Source organism: Nothobranchius furzeri, chromosome 3 (genome assembly GCF_043380555.1).
Source record: "Nothobranchius furzeri strain GRZ-AD chromosome 3, NfurGRZ-RIMD1, whole genome shotgun sequence".
NCBI classification, from domain to species: Eukaryota; Metazoa; Chordata; class Actinopteri; order Cyprinodontiformes; family Nothobranchiidae; genus Nothobranchius; species Nothobranchius furzeri.
Window position 1 is genome coordinate 60,597,800 of NC_091743.1, and position 16,289 is coordinate 60,614,088.

The following is a 16,289-nucleotide window of genomic DNA, read 5'->3' on the forward strand; positions in this document are numbered from 1 at the left end:
TGGATTTTATGAATGAAAAAGGCTGTAAAATAGAAATGTACAAATGTAAGTTATAAATATAGTTTTAAAAACATTTCTGTGGTTTGGCAGCTAAATAAATTAATACAATGAAAGATGAAAGTCTCATTCAGCTTAAATGAGTTTTATTATAATCCTGTCAACATGTCTTTATTTGTGTTTAAAATCTTTAAAGCAGCTAGGCATCTCCTTGCCATATTCCCCCTTTGCTATTTCCTAACAGGAGTGACTGGACTGTCCAGGAATGTGTGTGAACACAAACATGACAGAGCTGAACATTAGGAATGACAGCTAGAGGCCACAAAGAGCAAGTCCTGAGACCAGAAGATATAAATGCATAGTTGGCAAGTTGGGTATTTGAAAAGTCCTCAAGAACACAATCTCTTGTCAGACAAGAATCTGAAAGAAAACTGAGGATAATGTTTTATGTGTTTTAATGTGCTTGACAGATGCAAATGCCAGAAATGTTTCCTGAAAGTGTGGAACAGTCTCATCTTGTGTAGCTAAAGGTATCTTTTCACTCACTCACCTAAATCACCACATAACATGCTTCAACTACCCAAAATACTCAACACAAGAATATAACACAAGTAGAAGCCCCCTAGTGGCTGGCTGCAGTAAATATTTAGTCCTGCCTCCTCCATGGAATAAATTAGGGTGACATCCCAGCTTAATTTTAAAACTATCTCTAGGCATCAAATTTTGTTCATTCACAAAGTCCTGCAGGTTCAAACACTATTTATCTTACATTTTATGTTGAAATGACTCATTTTATGTAAACAAACATCATGCATGTGAGTAGGTGGAACATTCAGCCTCACATTCTGATTGTGCTAACCGGTTAGCATGACTTAATCTTTGGTCATTGGGAGTTGTTTTCGAATCATACTGAAGGTTTTTTGAGGGTTCTCAGGTTTCCTTGCATTGGGAACGAGGTTAGGGTTAACCCTAATCCTTGTGTGCCTGGAATTCTAGTCTTGTGTCAGAGCTGTTGCAGGGATCTGGAGTCAGAAAATATGATCAATATGAAACAACTGACTGGGGTTTGTGAAAATTAAGGAAGAATGAAAATTGAAAAATAATAAATAAATAAATAAAAAACTTGCTAAATGAAGACATGTTGTGACTAAATGATGTACTTTTTTGTCTTTGGGCATATCCTTTCAGGTATCAAACAGCCAGTCATCCGTCTCCATTTAGTCCTATCTTCTGCATCATCTACCTTCACACTTCATTGCATCCATAAATCTTCTTTTTGGTGTCTGGTGACTCCAATCTCAGCATCCTTCTACCTGTGTGATCATTGTCTTTCCTCTGGACATGTCCAGACGCTCTCAGTCTGGCCTTTCTCCAAAACATCCAACATGTGTTGACTCTCTGAAGGACTCATTCCTGATCCTATTGATCCTCGTCATTCCCACTTAGGCCAGCTCCTCTGGGGGAATCCCACGTCTTTCCCTGGCCAGCTTCTCGTAAGGGAGAGCCCAGCCACCCTGTGGAGAAACCTCATTTTGGCCGTTTGTGTCCAAGATCTCATTCTTTCTGTCACCCAAAGCTCGTGACCATAGGTGAGAGTAGGAACGTAGATCAACCTTCCAGCTCAGCTCTCTTTTCACCACGACAGACCGGTACAACACCCGCATCACTACAGACGCAGCACCAATCCGCCTGTCGATCTTGCGCTACATCTTTCCCTCACTCGTGAACAAGAACCTGCGATACTTAAACTTCTCCACTTGAGGCAGAATCTCATCCCTGACCCGGAGAAGGCATTCTACTTTTTCTGGCCAATCTTCTGTCCTCTCTTTTCCAGCGCATGCCTATCTAGCTTTTCCTGTACCTGCGCCCTGCTCTCACGGCAGATCACAATGTCATCTGCAAACTTTATAGTGCTTAAATGTGTGACTAAACCAGAGCTCCAGTTACACTTGTGTTTCTGGGAGAGCCCCGTGATAAAGCCATAGGAGGGGGTTACCTCCGTGAGAGGGTGGTGGGGTACTGGAGCATCATTAAATGAATTATTTTTATAATAATAGTAACAGAACAATGAGTACATTAAGCCTTAACAGGAGCACAATCCATTGTGGTAACAACAATAAGCTATTATTTTCTCTTGCAGCATTACTCTCCCTACATTCTGTACATAAATGCTGTTAATTCTTCCCTTAACTTTTTTTTAGACAGAATGCAGCAGGAACATGCTGAGGATAGGAGGGTGGAGTTTACAAACTACACATCACAGCCGTGCATGAGTTTTGACCCCTGCACACACAATCCCATTCACACACCTGGATAAACACAAAGCATACGCACACAACAGGAAGTTCCCAGTGAACAATGGCTAACCAGACCTGCAGATAAACACAGAAAGAAAAACCACCTGACCCTCAGCCCAAACGCGTATCACACTGTTTATAAGAGTGGGTCTGTGTTGTTTTCTCAGTCAAAGGTGTCATTTAAAGGTTTCTGCAACACGACACAGTTGCATGATAGTTATGTTGTTACGACAGATGTGTGTGTATTTATCCTCTTCCCTCAGTTCTGGTGTGTGTGTGTGTGTGTGTGTGTGTGTGTGTGTGTGTGTGTGTGTGTGTGTGTGTGTGTGTGTGTGTGTGTGTGTGTTTGTGTTTAACTAAACTGCCATTGTCCTCCCAGTGGGCGAGTCTTTGACCCCCTCTAAGGACTGTGCCTCTGCTCATGCAGCGTTTACCCGGCATGGCGGCTTTTGCCTTTGGAGTGTGAGCCTACATTAACACCAGGCACAGATGGGTTGCACCACAGGTTTGTTGTATTGGATCGCCATCATCTGCCAGCTCAGGCTGTCCTAACTTTCAGCTCATCAGGTAAATGGTCACCAGAAAACCGTTTCTTCCGTTTCTATCATTTCTGGGTTCCCTTCTGCACACTTTTTTCAGCTGGTCTGTCACTTGTTCTTTTGGTTCCTCTCTGTCGCTTTAGCGGCAGAGGGTACAGCACAGAGGTGTTTGGCACGAGGAGACTTGTGGCTTCACTGGGAAGAAATGTGTGTAATATCTGTGTAGTCTGAGTACGTGCCAGAGAGAGAAGAAAATGTGCTGCACTGAAGACGCCAAGAAGACGAGGAAGATGTGATTTATTCGGTGGAGGGAGATGGACGTAGAGCAGTATAACACGTCAGTAAAGAGAAAATGGCAGAATAAAGGCGAGGTCGCTGAGTAAAAGTAAACTTTCTGATGTGACATTGTGATCCTTTAGCTTAGCTTGGTGCTGAGGGAAAATTAGAGGAGAATATCAAATGTTTGATTTTATTAACCATTATAACCCCTTCCGCGATACCCAGACAGTGTCATCAGCTGACTTTTAAGGCTTCTGAGTGTTTGGCTTCACTGTTTAAAGAGAAGACGTAATCACACAGAAATATTACATTATTGAAGGCACTCCCTTTTTTCAGTTAGGATTTTCACACAAAAAACTACTTTTAGAAATAAATATCTGCTCCACTTTAGCATTTCACTTAAAAATAAAACAATTCAACAAACTTAATTAATGATTTTAGTCTGAATTAAATGCTTTATTTCCGTGATTATCAACTTAAAACTGTTCAAATAGTTTTTCAGTAATATGCGCCAATTTCTCACTGTCACTGCCAGACCTGCAGAGTTTATAAATCACTTCAATAAAACCCACAAGAAGTAGGATAAAACATATGAAAAAGCAACACATCAGTCTCTGTTCTGAAGATGTTTGAGTACCGCAGAACCAAGAACACAATCTGAAGCTCACTTTGTTCCAGTTAAGGTCAAAGGTCATAAAGAAGTGGCCGTTCCTGGAAGAGTTCAAAGGTGAAAACCATTGCTCATCTCACATTTACCAAAAAAGAAAAGGAAAAAGAAAGAAGCATCCTGATGATCCCCATTAATTGGGGGAAGATGTTCTGAGAACAGATGAGAAAAAGATTTTTGAAGTTGCATCATTACATCTGAGGAAAAAAAACAGATTTGCTTCATCAGGACCGGGCCACGTGCTGTAATTAATGTAACCCTAAATTCTGCTTTCTACCTAAAAATCCTGAAGATTATTGTTTGACCTTTGACCTCAGACATGCAGTAAAACCCTCCGTCCCTGGCTAAAATTTACAGAGCAAGTTCACCGATAAACTTTTCATGCAGGCTGAACATGTAAATAGTCTCCTACACCTATCTCCTGCATTAGCTTCTGATAGAAAATAGATGGTGAAACTCTAGGATTAGAAAATCCTGACAGATCTACGTCACACTGTCACTTAACATTGATAGACTCACCCATCTTGACTCACAATGAGGAAGGGTGCTGTTGTTCTAGCATCCAGGAAAATGCAGAGAACGTCCTGGCTTGTAGAAGCTAACCATTAGCATTAGCAGCACCACAACACAGCAGAACTCCTCCAGACTGTTGGTTTTTGTGGAGATAAAACATCAACGTTGCAGAGCAAACGGAGTCAGTGGTAATCGTGTTGCTGTTAGCCAATCAGAAGTGAAATGTCCAAATATCAGTAACATTCTCCTCTGGCAGACTTCTACTTCCTCAAACAGGTGCGTCTGAGCTTTTATTCCACAGAGTGTGACTTACAAGGCATGTATTCCTCCCAGAGACCACTGGAAATGTGTTACAAATAGGAGTAAGGCTGGTCTATAAATAATTTTGCCAAGAAGAGACGAGACAAAGTTCCTCACCGTCATCACAAATGTTAGCTAACTGTGTTTTAACTCGAAAGTCACCACTGTTCATGAAGACTTTGAATTAATTTTAAAAGGGAAAAAGTAATCTTTAGCATTTCCATGGCCTCGGAAAAATAAGTGACAAAAAAACCTGATGAAAATCATATTCTGTTTACAAAGATAAGTTGTATTTGTCTGACAGTCGCCCACGAAGGTGTGAAACAACAAAAACAAGGCTGCAATGAGATGACACATCCAAACTCGTCCAGTAGACTCTATAAACAAGGCGATTCAAACTGAAAGATGCAGAATTTAAATGCAGCTCCTTTTGGTTTGGTGAATAATTTACCAAAATGACTGTGTACAGTAGCTTACACTGATGCAACCCAAAGAACGAGGCTAAAGATTTGCCTCCCTTGGTGATGGATGGACCTCTTGATCATTTTTGACATTTTGGAGAGAAGAGCATAATTCAGCTTTTTTAAAATGTCACTTGCAGAGTAAGAAGTACTCTTCTTATTTTAGCTCCAGTAATAAAAACCAGGTTAAGGTGGTGCAACAGTGACTAAAACTAACCAGCACCTTTGGCTTAAAACAGGAAGTTCAACGTGTCGGCTGCCCATCCTTCCCCCCTATTCTCATTATGATGATTATGCTCTCTTTGTGATTACGACTAACCTGAAATGCCAGATGGTTTGATTCACTCAACCATCTGGAAAGTCATCTGTGGAAAGTGTTCGTAAAATGGCAGGCACTTTCAAAAAATATTTGGCAGGTGAATGGACGAACCATCTGTCTAGCACCATCGACCAGATAAGACAGTTGGTAAATCAAACTCTCGCACTGAATGGGGAGGAGGGGGTGACCAAAATGTTTAAAAAAATACAACAAACAAACAGGAAAATGAACAGATGCATTCATATCTCTGAAGTCTTACAGAACACCAAATTCTGCAAACAGTGTTGCATTCCTCCTCCACATGAGAGAAACTCTTAACTGTAACAAATGAGTACCAAATGAGTAATGTAAATGCTATTTGTTTGTCACTTTAATAAGCGCTTCAGTTCTCCCTCAGTTATGGGAAGTGAAGGTGTCAAGGTGCAGCTCTGTCACATTGCACTTTTGTTGATCACTACTGTGAATAAAAGGAAACGCTTGTTCTCCAAAGCTCTCAACTTTTAAAATTACAATGAAGATTTCTCCTCAGATTAGCGCTCACTTGTGTTTTAACAACGTCACCTTGGTCTGCCAGGGGTTATTCCATCTAAATGTGTCCTGAGCACAGCCAAAAGCGAAGTGATGGTAAACAGGAAATAGTTGAATGGGTCCATTAAGTAGAGAGATGACTCACTGTTGTCCTGAATTTAAGCAAAGAAGCACCTCGGCATCTCTGCAGTATGACACAGAGGCAGTGTGCACACGGAAAATAATTATAATAAATCAGAAAAACATCCTGTAACATTTAGTTTTAAATGAAGACACCTTTGCTTTGATTTGTGTCATTCGTGTTCTGCGACTCACTTTGTTAAAGAGCAGGTTGTGAATGGGTTTCGTAAAAGCCTTTATGGATGACTTTGCTTTTGACTTTGCCTCTCATACAATGAATTTCACTTTATGCCAATTTAGGTCAGACTGGTGCTGAAGTGATTAATTTTCCACTTTCACATTTCCACTCAACTCGGGCTTCACGAATAAAAGAATCATTCAGGTCAGTCACTTGGCTGTTTCTCCTCGTCAGTGTTCATAAAACGTCTGTTTATGTCTTTAAAACCGAAAAGCAGCCATTACAGAGAGACAACAACACATTTAGATCGTATTTGAGGACAAACTTGTCAATATAAACAAAGGGAATAGATATGTAAGGAGTTAACAAGGAGCTGTCATTACACAACATCAAAGTATTTGCTGAAGTGACCAGTTAGTTTGTAGTTAAAATGACTTTTTGAATAACCTCAGTTAAAGAATAAAATTAGTTTTGACTACATTAACAAGCTACAGGCTAGTGTAAGTAAGGCTAGTTCCAAATCGGATTACTGTCTTTACCACTACTATCAAACGTCTCGTATCAGCATATGGACAAAGTACAAATTAGCAGCTGAGCTAGCCAAGTAGCATTTCAGGTTTAGCTTTAAACGCTTCTAATGTGAGGACTTTACCTGGGAGTGAAAAAATATAGCCGTGTTTCCACTTTAGGAGTTGGTGGAAACTTCTGGAAGGAGGGAAAGGAGGCAGGAAAAATATGGCGGGCCAGCCCTCTGAGCTGTTGTGTCTCAACACAAAATTGTCTCTTTCGGGACGTTGCTAAGATGCCAGCATTTCGCCTCTGCTTCAGCAGTGAGTGACATCACTGATCAGCACCAATGGCACCAATAAGAACCTTTAAAGGTGTGGAACACTGAAAATACAATTTTTTGTGATTATTTTTTTTATAATCAGTCACTCTGAGTTTTTCATGCAGGCTGAACATGAAAACAGTCCCCTACACCACCAAATAGTTCCCGAGTGCAGCTGTGTCTGCAGCTCACCGCTCCCCCAGGGGATGGGACAAATGCGGAGAACAAATTTCACACACATCAGTGTGTGTGACAACTAATGGGACTTTATCTTTATCTTTAACCTTTCTCCTGCATTAGCTTCACCACTAGGATTTGAAAAGCCTCACACAATCACTGAGTGTTCATGGACTGACCCTTCTTGACTTGTGACAGGGAAGGCTGTTGTTGGTTTAGAGTCCAGGAAACAGAGAAAGCTAACTGTTAGCACTATCAGCTCCACCACACAGCAGAACTCCTTCAGGCTTGAGTAATTTGTGGAGATAAAACGTCAAAAAGAAAAAAAAACACATCAATATTGCGGAGCAAACAGAGCGTAGAGTTGCATTGCTGTTATCCAATCCAAGGCAAGATACACACATTTCAGGAAATGAGCAGCAAAAATATTTCTTTTATTTTCCTGACATTCCACTTTACCAGCAACCCTTCCAATATTTACATTCCGGTTGTTTGGCCACTCCTGTTGATATGATTCCCCACCAACCCCCCCCCCCCCCCCCCCCCCCAACCCTTTAGGCCCTAACTCCCCCAACTGGAGGACTTTGAAGTTTTGCTTCAAAAATCATGTCTCAAATGTCAGTAATTGTTTGTGTTCTCCAAACACAATTAAAGCTACAATCAAAACAGATTAGAAGGAAACAAAGCCATTTGAATTATTATTAAATTAGAATACAATATTACTTGAACTTTATTTTAGAAGAGCATTTGGCCCTCACGGTGTCTGCTGGAAAAAACTCTGGCCCGTGAACTAATTTAGTTGAGGTCACCTGACCTATAGATGTCAGAGGCTTCAACTTGAAGCCTAGTGGGTGGACTATTGGCGTTGTCACACGTCTTGACACTTCCGGACAATACAAAAATGAAAAAACAAGTTGAGCTGACAAATCTGAGGACCTGCAGTCCGCTACCTGTCAGTCAAATCTAACTATTCATAATTTCAAGCATTTAATTACACCTAAATGAAAAAGTTACAAAATAATTCACCCCCCTCAGAATAGTCATGACTGTAAACTAGATCTATTAAACCTAAAACGCTTCTTTTTTTTTTTTTTTTTTGTTCCAGGCTGTAAACTTGTTCATTTCTGCTGTGAGGCTGGCATTTTTGACATGGAACTCAATGGAAATTAGCTCTGTTTTGGAGCCAGCACCTAGCAGATGGGGGGGGGGGGAAGAACAAACCCTAAAGCCGGGCGTACACTGTGCGACTTTTTCATTTTTTTGAGCCGATTTTCCAGTCGTGCAAGAATCCACGACATCGGGGCGAGTTTTGCGCCGAGCGGTCGTGTAGTGTACAGGGGGTTACGAGAGGCGATTAACACCACGTGACCAGCTGCCGATCAGCAGTCGTGAGGTCGCACGGACTTCTGGCGTGTTTAATATTTCGCTCGTCCCTCGTGAGGGTATCGCACTGTTGAAGCGGCGCTGCGAGCAGCTGCGACCCAAAATGTATGAGAACCACTCACAGCGCATGCGCAATCCTGCATCAACGCCGCTCGCCTGCTATTTGCCAATAACACACGTTGTTCGTTTTTGTTTCTACACGTTTTTTTTACTCACAAAGATTGTCAAGAAAGTGTGTTTGTCGTGTTCATGTCAAATTAAACTGATTACAAAACACAGATTTACTTTCTTTATTTCGGTTTACTCATCCAACCCCCATAAATCCCTGTGTCCTCCTGCAGCACTCCCGAAGGACAACAGGCAAAACAAAAACGTCTGACGTGTTGAGTAAAATCTGCTATTTTTAGCATATTTTTAGGGCCGACGTGTTGCTACCAGACGTACAGTGTGAGCAGTCAGGTCGCATCCAAGAACTGGGTCGTGCAGTGTGAGCACATGACTCGTGAGATCTGCCCTGCGAGGAAGTCGTACAGTTTGAGCTGAAGCTGAGTGCTACGAGTGAAAAAGTCGCACAGTGTACGCCCGGCTTAGCTCTTAAACAAAGGTCCCGCCCACCAACTCTACTGGACCCTCTCCAAGACCCCCCCCCCCCCCCCCCCCCCCAGTTCAGATACCTGGTCCTGGTCCCTGAAACAGCCCGATAGTTGTCCTTTAGGGCTAGCTTGGTGATTTGGATGCCATGCCACAAATGTCCGGTAAAATTTCACGGAATCTCTGATGATAGAAACGGGCTGAGGTTTACTCTGAACACGTAGAGCAGCAATAGCTAAATGAAATGTCTTTGGAATCTATTCTAAAACTTTGACCCAAAATATTATTTTAGCCCTCCCACTGTCCTAATGGGTGTGACCCCGCGAGAAAAGCTGACCATTGAACAGAGTTGATGGTTTATCCCTTGAGGTCCACGTGGTGGGGTGAGGAGTGATCTCCACTTCACCACGCCACATGGACCTCAAGGGACAAACCTCCTGCTCAATGGTCAACTTTCCAAATAAGCATAAATATTTACTGCATGCATCATGCCCAGCTCACTGTGACACTTAATACAGTCATTTGTCCCTCATTAGCATCAGTCAAAAAGAAGTAAAGTCAAACGGACAAAGTTTATAAAATAGTATTTGAATAAACATTTGGATGATCAGAAGTAATCTCTACTTCTCCAAACTGAGGTTGTTTAATGAGCTATCTACAAGAGATTCATTTTTCATCACGTCACAACAGAAACTCACTTAAAATAAACTCAGTCAATTTCTGTTCAAAAATAAAAGTCATTATTTTTCTCAGTACTTTGTTTCTGAGATAAAAATCAACTAAATATGTACTTTACATAGAGACGTGCAACTTGAGAAAACCAAAACAACATAAAGCTCCACCACCCTTTCCTGAAAGAGAGTCCACAGAATTATGTGCAAATAAACTCCACCGGATGTCACTTCTAGAATAACAATGATGATGTGTCACAGAAACCTCTGCAGAATTTGCACGTTTCTGTCCTGAAGCACAGTTGAGTTTGTTGTCAGAGCTGGTGTGAATAAATTGTGTGTGAGGCTGAGGCAGGCGCACCACAAAGGGCTGTTCAGTGGTGACCCTTTGCTAACCTTTTCTAGCCACTGACATTCAATAATGAGGCTATGTTGTCTCTTGTTCTTCTGGACAATCGTCCATTGAAACAAATGCCACTCATGGACTCTGCTCCACCCTCCTCCTGACCCTTTTTCCTTACTGGTAATTAGCTGCTGGTGCATTTCCCCAGATTTAAAATACTGAGTATTTATTTAGAGATGAACAATTTAGATTAGCATCTTTTCTTGTACTAATAAAGTGTAAAGTATGAAACTTGTGTGAATTTTGAATTGGCTTTATCTGTAAAAATCAATTAAATCAAGTAAATAATTTTGATTTTCAAACAAACAGGCATAATAGAAATGTTCTGCTTCCTTGTTACGAGGTAACAGTGATCCTCTTCTTTTTTGGTTCTGTGTAAAAAAAAAAATAATACTTTTTATTCATGTTTTCACAGCTCCATCATTCCCTCATCCCCCCCCCCCCCCACCCCACCCCCCACCCCCACCCCCACACACACACTTCTTCATCATCCTCTCATTCCCCGACCTTCTACTTATGTTGCACATGAGAAACAAGGGGGGATGGGATTGAAGATGAATGAATCGGGGAACGGGGGGAATGAAATGGAAAAGGGGGTGTGGGGAGAGCACAAGATTGGGGAAAATGCCCTTTGACTGGATTTAAATGTCTGTGGCATTTCATTTTCAGAGAGAGGAGAGCTTCATCTCCTTCAGATCCTTTAAGGGCCAACCTAATTGATTAATGTTTCCATCTCATTGAAATGGGGGTGGGGGGTGGCTTAACTGAAGCCTTTCACATTCTAAAGTCTTAAAGCTGGAGCAGCATGAAGACAGATGATGACAGAATGAGAGACGAAGTGATGAAACAAAGTCTAAAATTCCAGTAGATGAGTAAAATATGTTGAAAATCGTTTCACTGGCACATTGAGCACAGAGGAAGAAGGCCGTGTTTTAATCATGGTCAAAATATCCCCCTGTACTGTACAAGGTTTGAAAACGAGGTATGCAGCTTACAAAAAAGAAAAAAAAAGGCTGTTTAGGTTTCTGCACCAGTCACGAGGAGCTGGCGCGGCACTTTATAAGATTGCAAAATCTATTGCAAGAGAATCTACCCCTCTACCTCTGCAGTTGTAGCGGAAACGCGTGCTCATATCTCGAAGATTTGATGCTTTAAATGGTGGATGCTCTCCCTGATAATAGAAGAAAAGTATCACATTTTTTTCCACTCATGACACACGATACATAAAGGTTAATTTCAAGCTTTCCCCGTCCAGGACGTCAGGTTACAGGAACACAAATCTGATCATGGCAGAGGAGAAGTAATGGACATTAATGAGAGGACTCTGTCTCAACAGAGCTGTAAACTGATCTCCTTTAATGTGGTCCAAATTCTGATCACCAGCTGTTAGCATGTTGGCAGGTAAAATAAAAATATTTATACACCAAAAACTAAGCGGGCATTTCCAGTCACAAAACAAAAGCGGTGGAGAGAAGCCAAAACATTATTGACCTTTACCCAACGTGGTATATTAAATACAAAAGGTCAGATTGGGAGGGTGGCAGTGATCATCCGCAGACAAAAAAATTGTAAAATCCGCACTGTAAGAAATGAAATGTTGAATGTACTTGACCATGCTATGTCAGCTGGTTCCATTAAACCAAGTTACTTAACTCATTCACTGCCAATGACAACTTAAGTCGTCATTAGCATTTTTTTTTACTGTGTGGGCATCGGATCGAGCCCTTGCACCGTGAGAACAAACAGTCCAGCTCTAAAGCCGATCTTCATCCGCGTATGTCACACGTCACGTGATCAGGAAGCAGAAAATCCATGTGTTAGGAGATCGTTTTGGGCCGGTGCTGTAAAAAAAAGTGAGGCGCGAACCTTAAAAGCTTCTGCAATCACAATTTGACAACAGATTATGAAAGAACGGATAACGCTCTAAACGACATCATCCTAGCGCACAACGTTCTGTAACTCTTTAAACAAACTGTAAAAATGCAGAAAAAGGCTGGCAGCGAAGGGCTTTTCTTATCAGGAAACGGCTGGCAGCGGATGAGTTAAAAGTAAAGGGTAATATACATAAACTTTTAACATAATGGAAAGCAATGCATGTGAGGCTGGGAATATCCTTTTTATTTGTGTAACGCAGCCTGCGTCTTTTTCACATACCTGCTGCTTCACTGCACATAGTACTGGAGTACTCCACTAGGGGGCACAGTACAGAACTCAAACCAGATAGAGTGCTGGATTTGTAGGGTACAAACAAACACATTGACTTATAGAACAGTTCAGCAGCTGGGTAATTTTGAGATCACAAAAGAAAAAAACATCGTAGATGTAGACGTATAGATGCAATACTGCTAAACCACAGATTACGTGACAACAGCAAGGATATCTCACTCGTGTTGTCAACTTGCCCTACTGGTTAGTCGCATATTGTAGCTTGTGAATGCATCACGTTCATCTCAGAAGATGAACACAAACAACACTTCAAACAGACACAAGTTACGCAAGGCAGCCATTATAAACACTCCTACACGTGTCTACAAGTTTAGTGGAATCAGTTGACTTGGTTAAATAAATTTAACATTTGATTTCTTACAGCATATCAGGAAAATCCTGGCGATACCTTCAGAGGCCATTTCAATGTGAGGAGTGCAAAAGCTGAGAGAAAGCAAAGGTTCTTGCTGCTCTTTGCAGAACACCATAACCATTTTCATAAACCTCCAAATAATCCCTTCCACTCTTAAAGCTGCTGCTAACATCTGTTCAAAACTCTGAGCCAGAAACATTGAAATTTAATATAATTTGTGGGTATGTGTTATCTGAGGAACACAAATGCTGCAATAGCATGCTAGAAAAGCGATCTCTATTCACAATGATTAATGCTTTGTTGAAAAATTCACGTTGTCTGAAAAGCAACATTTTGGCTGCCAGTTTTTCTGCTCATCAGCGAACACATGCAGCAGTAAAACAAAGAAAATTATCATCACTCAGAAGTAATTATTACACAACACAATCAACAACGAGACATCTGCAGCTTCATTAATGCCTTTTTCAACAGTCAGTGAAAATCAGTCCAGTTAAACATAATTCAAATTGATTACACAGATAGCAAATGAGTTATGTATTCATGCCACTTGTAAGATAAAATGTGGCTTACTTGTTCAGATTGAGTTAAATGTGTTTTTTTTTTTTAGAATTGCTTTTGAGATTAAGATTGATCATAAAAACAACACAGTCATTCATTTCATTTAGGTTTGGTATTATCTGTAAAAATGTTGCCTTTAGTCTCATGGATCTAATCCAAGTCCATTAAGTTTATTAAAATATTTACATGTTTTGAACGACAGAACTCACTTAGAAAAATTACATACTTTTATAGATACTTGCATCCCGTAAAGTCACTTAGCATAAATGGCAAACACAGGTTTCTTTGCTTCATCTAAAAATGTATGCATATTTGCATATATAACTTAGCTTCAGTATTGTAATGATAAACCAAAGTGCTAATTTAATTCACCTTAGTTGTACAATGCTGTGAAAAGATGTTTACAAGGGAGCATCTAGACTGGGCTGGGCAGCTGTACTGTTAGAGAGCATTGACTGTGTATATATAATAGACAAACACCCGTTGTCACTGTGCCACCGCTTTCTTGACTGTGTCACGTCTCATCACTCCTGGAAACACTAAACAAAGCTGAGAGCGGGGCTGTGAGGGTGGGGCCAGATGATTGACAACCATGTTACGCTGAGCCTATGTAGCTACGAGCAAACTTGGCTAACACGGAGCTAATCAAAGCTAACATTTGCTTTTATCAAGAAAAACATGATTGAACAACATTGACCCTCTGTATTCTAGGTTGTAACACAAGGCACGCCTTTAATTCACAATTTCAAGCTTCAATTGCAGCTAGATGAATGAGTTACAAAAGAATTATCCTGCTCAAAGTTGTCACGACGGTATACTAGATCTGTTAAACCTAAAATGTTTTTGTACTAGGCTGTGAACATGCTTATTTCAGCTGTGAAGTTGGCATTTTTAACAGGGAAGTCAATGGGAACTGTCTCCATTCTGGAGCCAGCCTCTAGTGGTTGGTGGCAGAACTGCAATTTTGTCACTTCCACATTAACTTCACTTTTGGCAGGCAGAAATGTTCCCCTTGTTATAGAGGCCCATTTGTAAGAAAACATTACAACAATGCCTTCAAGTATTAAACATTTTAGTGCATAATTACAATACTATAATAAAAGTTATTCAGATACAGTTGCTTGAAATACAATAGTGTTTCAAGGGAGCAGTAAGTACAGTGAAATAAGAAGAAGAAGAGGAGGAAAATATAATTTCTATAGTGCCTCTCAAGATAAAAATCAAGAGGAGCTTCACAAAAACAAAAAATGTAAAAATATAAAAAAGAATAATAACAAAACAGTCCACTGTCTCAGTCATGTTGGAAGGAACTACAAGTAATGTTACACTAAAACAAATTTCCTTCTCAGCCGGCTGGGGGGTTGTCAGTGTTTCTTCTTTCAAAAAAACTAAAAAGAGACAAAGTTACTGTTTACAATCTGTGAGCCCGTGTGGTTGCCGAGCCTGAGGCAAGCTAATGCTGCATCGCAGTTTTAATTTGACAACAGCAGGGAAAAACTCCCAAAGCCAGCAGACAGGAGCAACCCAAAAGTTATTTCTGTGCCCCTAAAAAGCATCTATTTATTTTATTCTAAGGGCTAAAGTTAAGCTTACAATGGTAATGATGAATTAGAAGCAAATGGTCAGTTGCAAATATTTATCAAGCTACTTTTTCAATTATCAACAACTCGATATTACAGTAAAATGTGTGTGTGAAGTGAATAATGAGTCAATTGTGACATTTTTCTTCCTTTACTGGGGTGTGGAGGTTGTCTTGCTATCAGGGTTGTTCTGGCCTACACTGGACCCCCCCACCCCCCAGAACTGCCCATGGGTATTTGTTCATGTACAGATTTCTTATGTTTGCACTTTTTTCTCACAATCAAATGTTTAATATCAGCAAAGATAAAGTGGATAAAAATGTGCAGTTTTAAAATGATGATTTCGTTTTTTAAGAAAATACTCTAAGTGGGAGCATATGTAACCAAGCAGTTTTGAGATAACCAGTAATGAGTCTCACATCCCTGTGGAGGGAATTAGCAAAAAATATTTTTAACTAGCCAAACAGAAGGATTTTCCAGCATGAACGGCCCAAGGCGGACGATCGAAAAGAGATCGGAATTCGTGTTCCATCAGTTAAAGCGATTGGTACCGGCCCCATAGCAGTAAAGTGGCTCCAGACCATCACACTGCCACCGCCATGTCTGAATGTTGTTACGAGGATTTTCTTTGTTTTATTCTGAAACACAGATGTAACAGGGTATACACCTTCTAAAATATTCCACCTTTTTCTCATCATTTTTCTCAGATTCCTTTTGTTAAACAACTTTGTTTTTTTGTTTCCTGGCGAGCAGAGGTTTAAGTCTTGCCGACTGTTGATACCATTTTGTTTTTGTTTTTTGTTTTACTAATAAACTTTAAGCCTAACCAGAACCCTATGCTTTAGAGATTCTTTAGAGGTCTTTTTGTTCACAAATTTATTTAGAACTGGTCGTGACATGTTGCTTTTGAAATCCTCATTCATGTCATCAGACAGGTTCTGTTGATGTAGTTCTTCAGGTCTGGTAGTAATCAGGCCTAGCTGTAGCTAGTGGAACTAAACTCAACTTCCCAAATAATTAATTCAGACTTTCACAACAGACAAATTTGTTTTAGATAACTTTCTCTTTAATCAAAATAAATCATAATTTAAAAACAAATTTTTTGACTGTAAATGCTATGCTCTTTTAAATCTTCCAGCAATGTGTAGAAACCTTCTCAGAGTGACTTACAGTACATTCAACTGCCGCACTGCTGCAGCAAAAGATCAAAGCAGTTGGGCTGCCTGTGCTGTAACCCACTTTATGAAGGTCAGATCACAGCAGAATTAATTAGTACGCATTGCAAAAACGCCAAACTAACAATTTAGGTGGTGTTTATCAA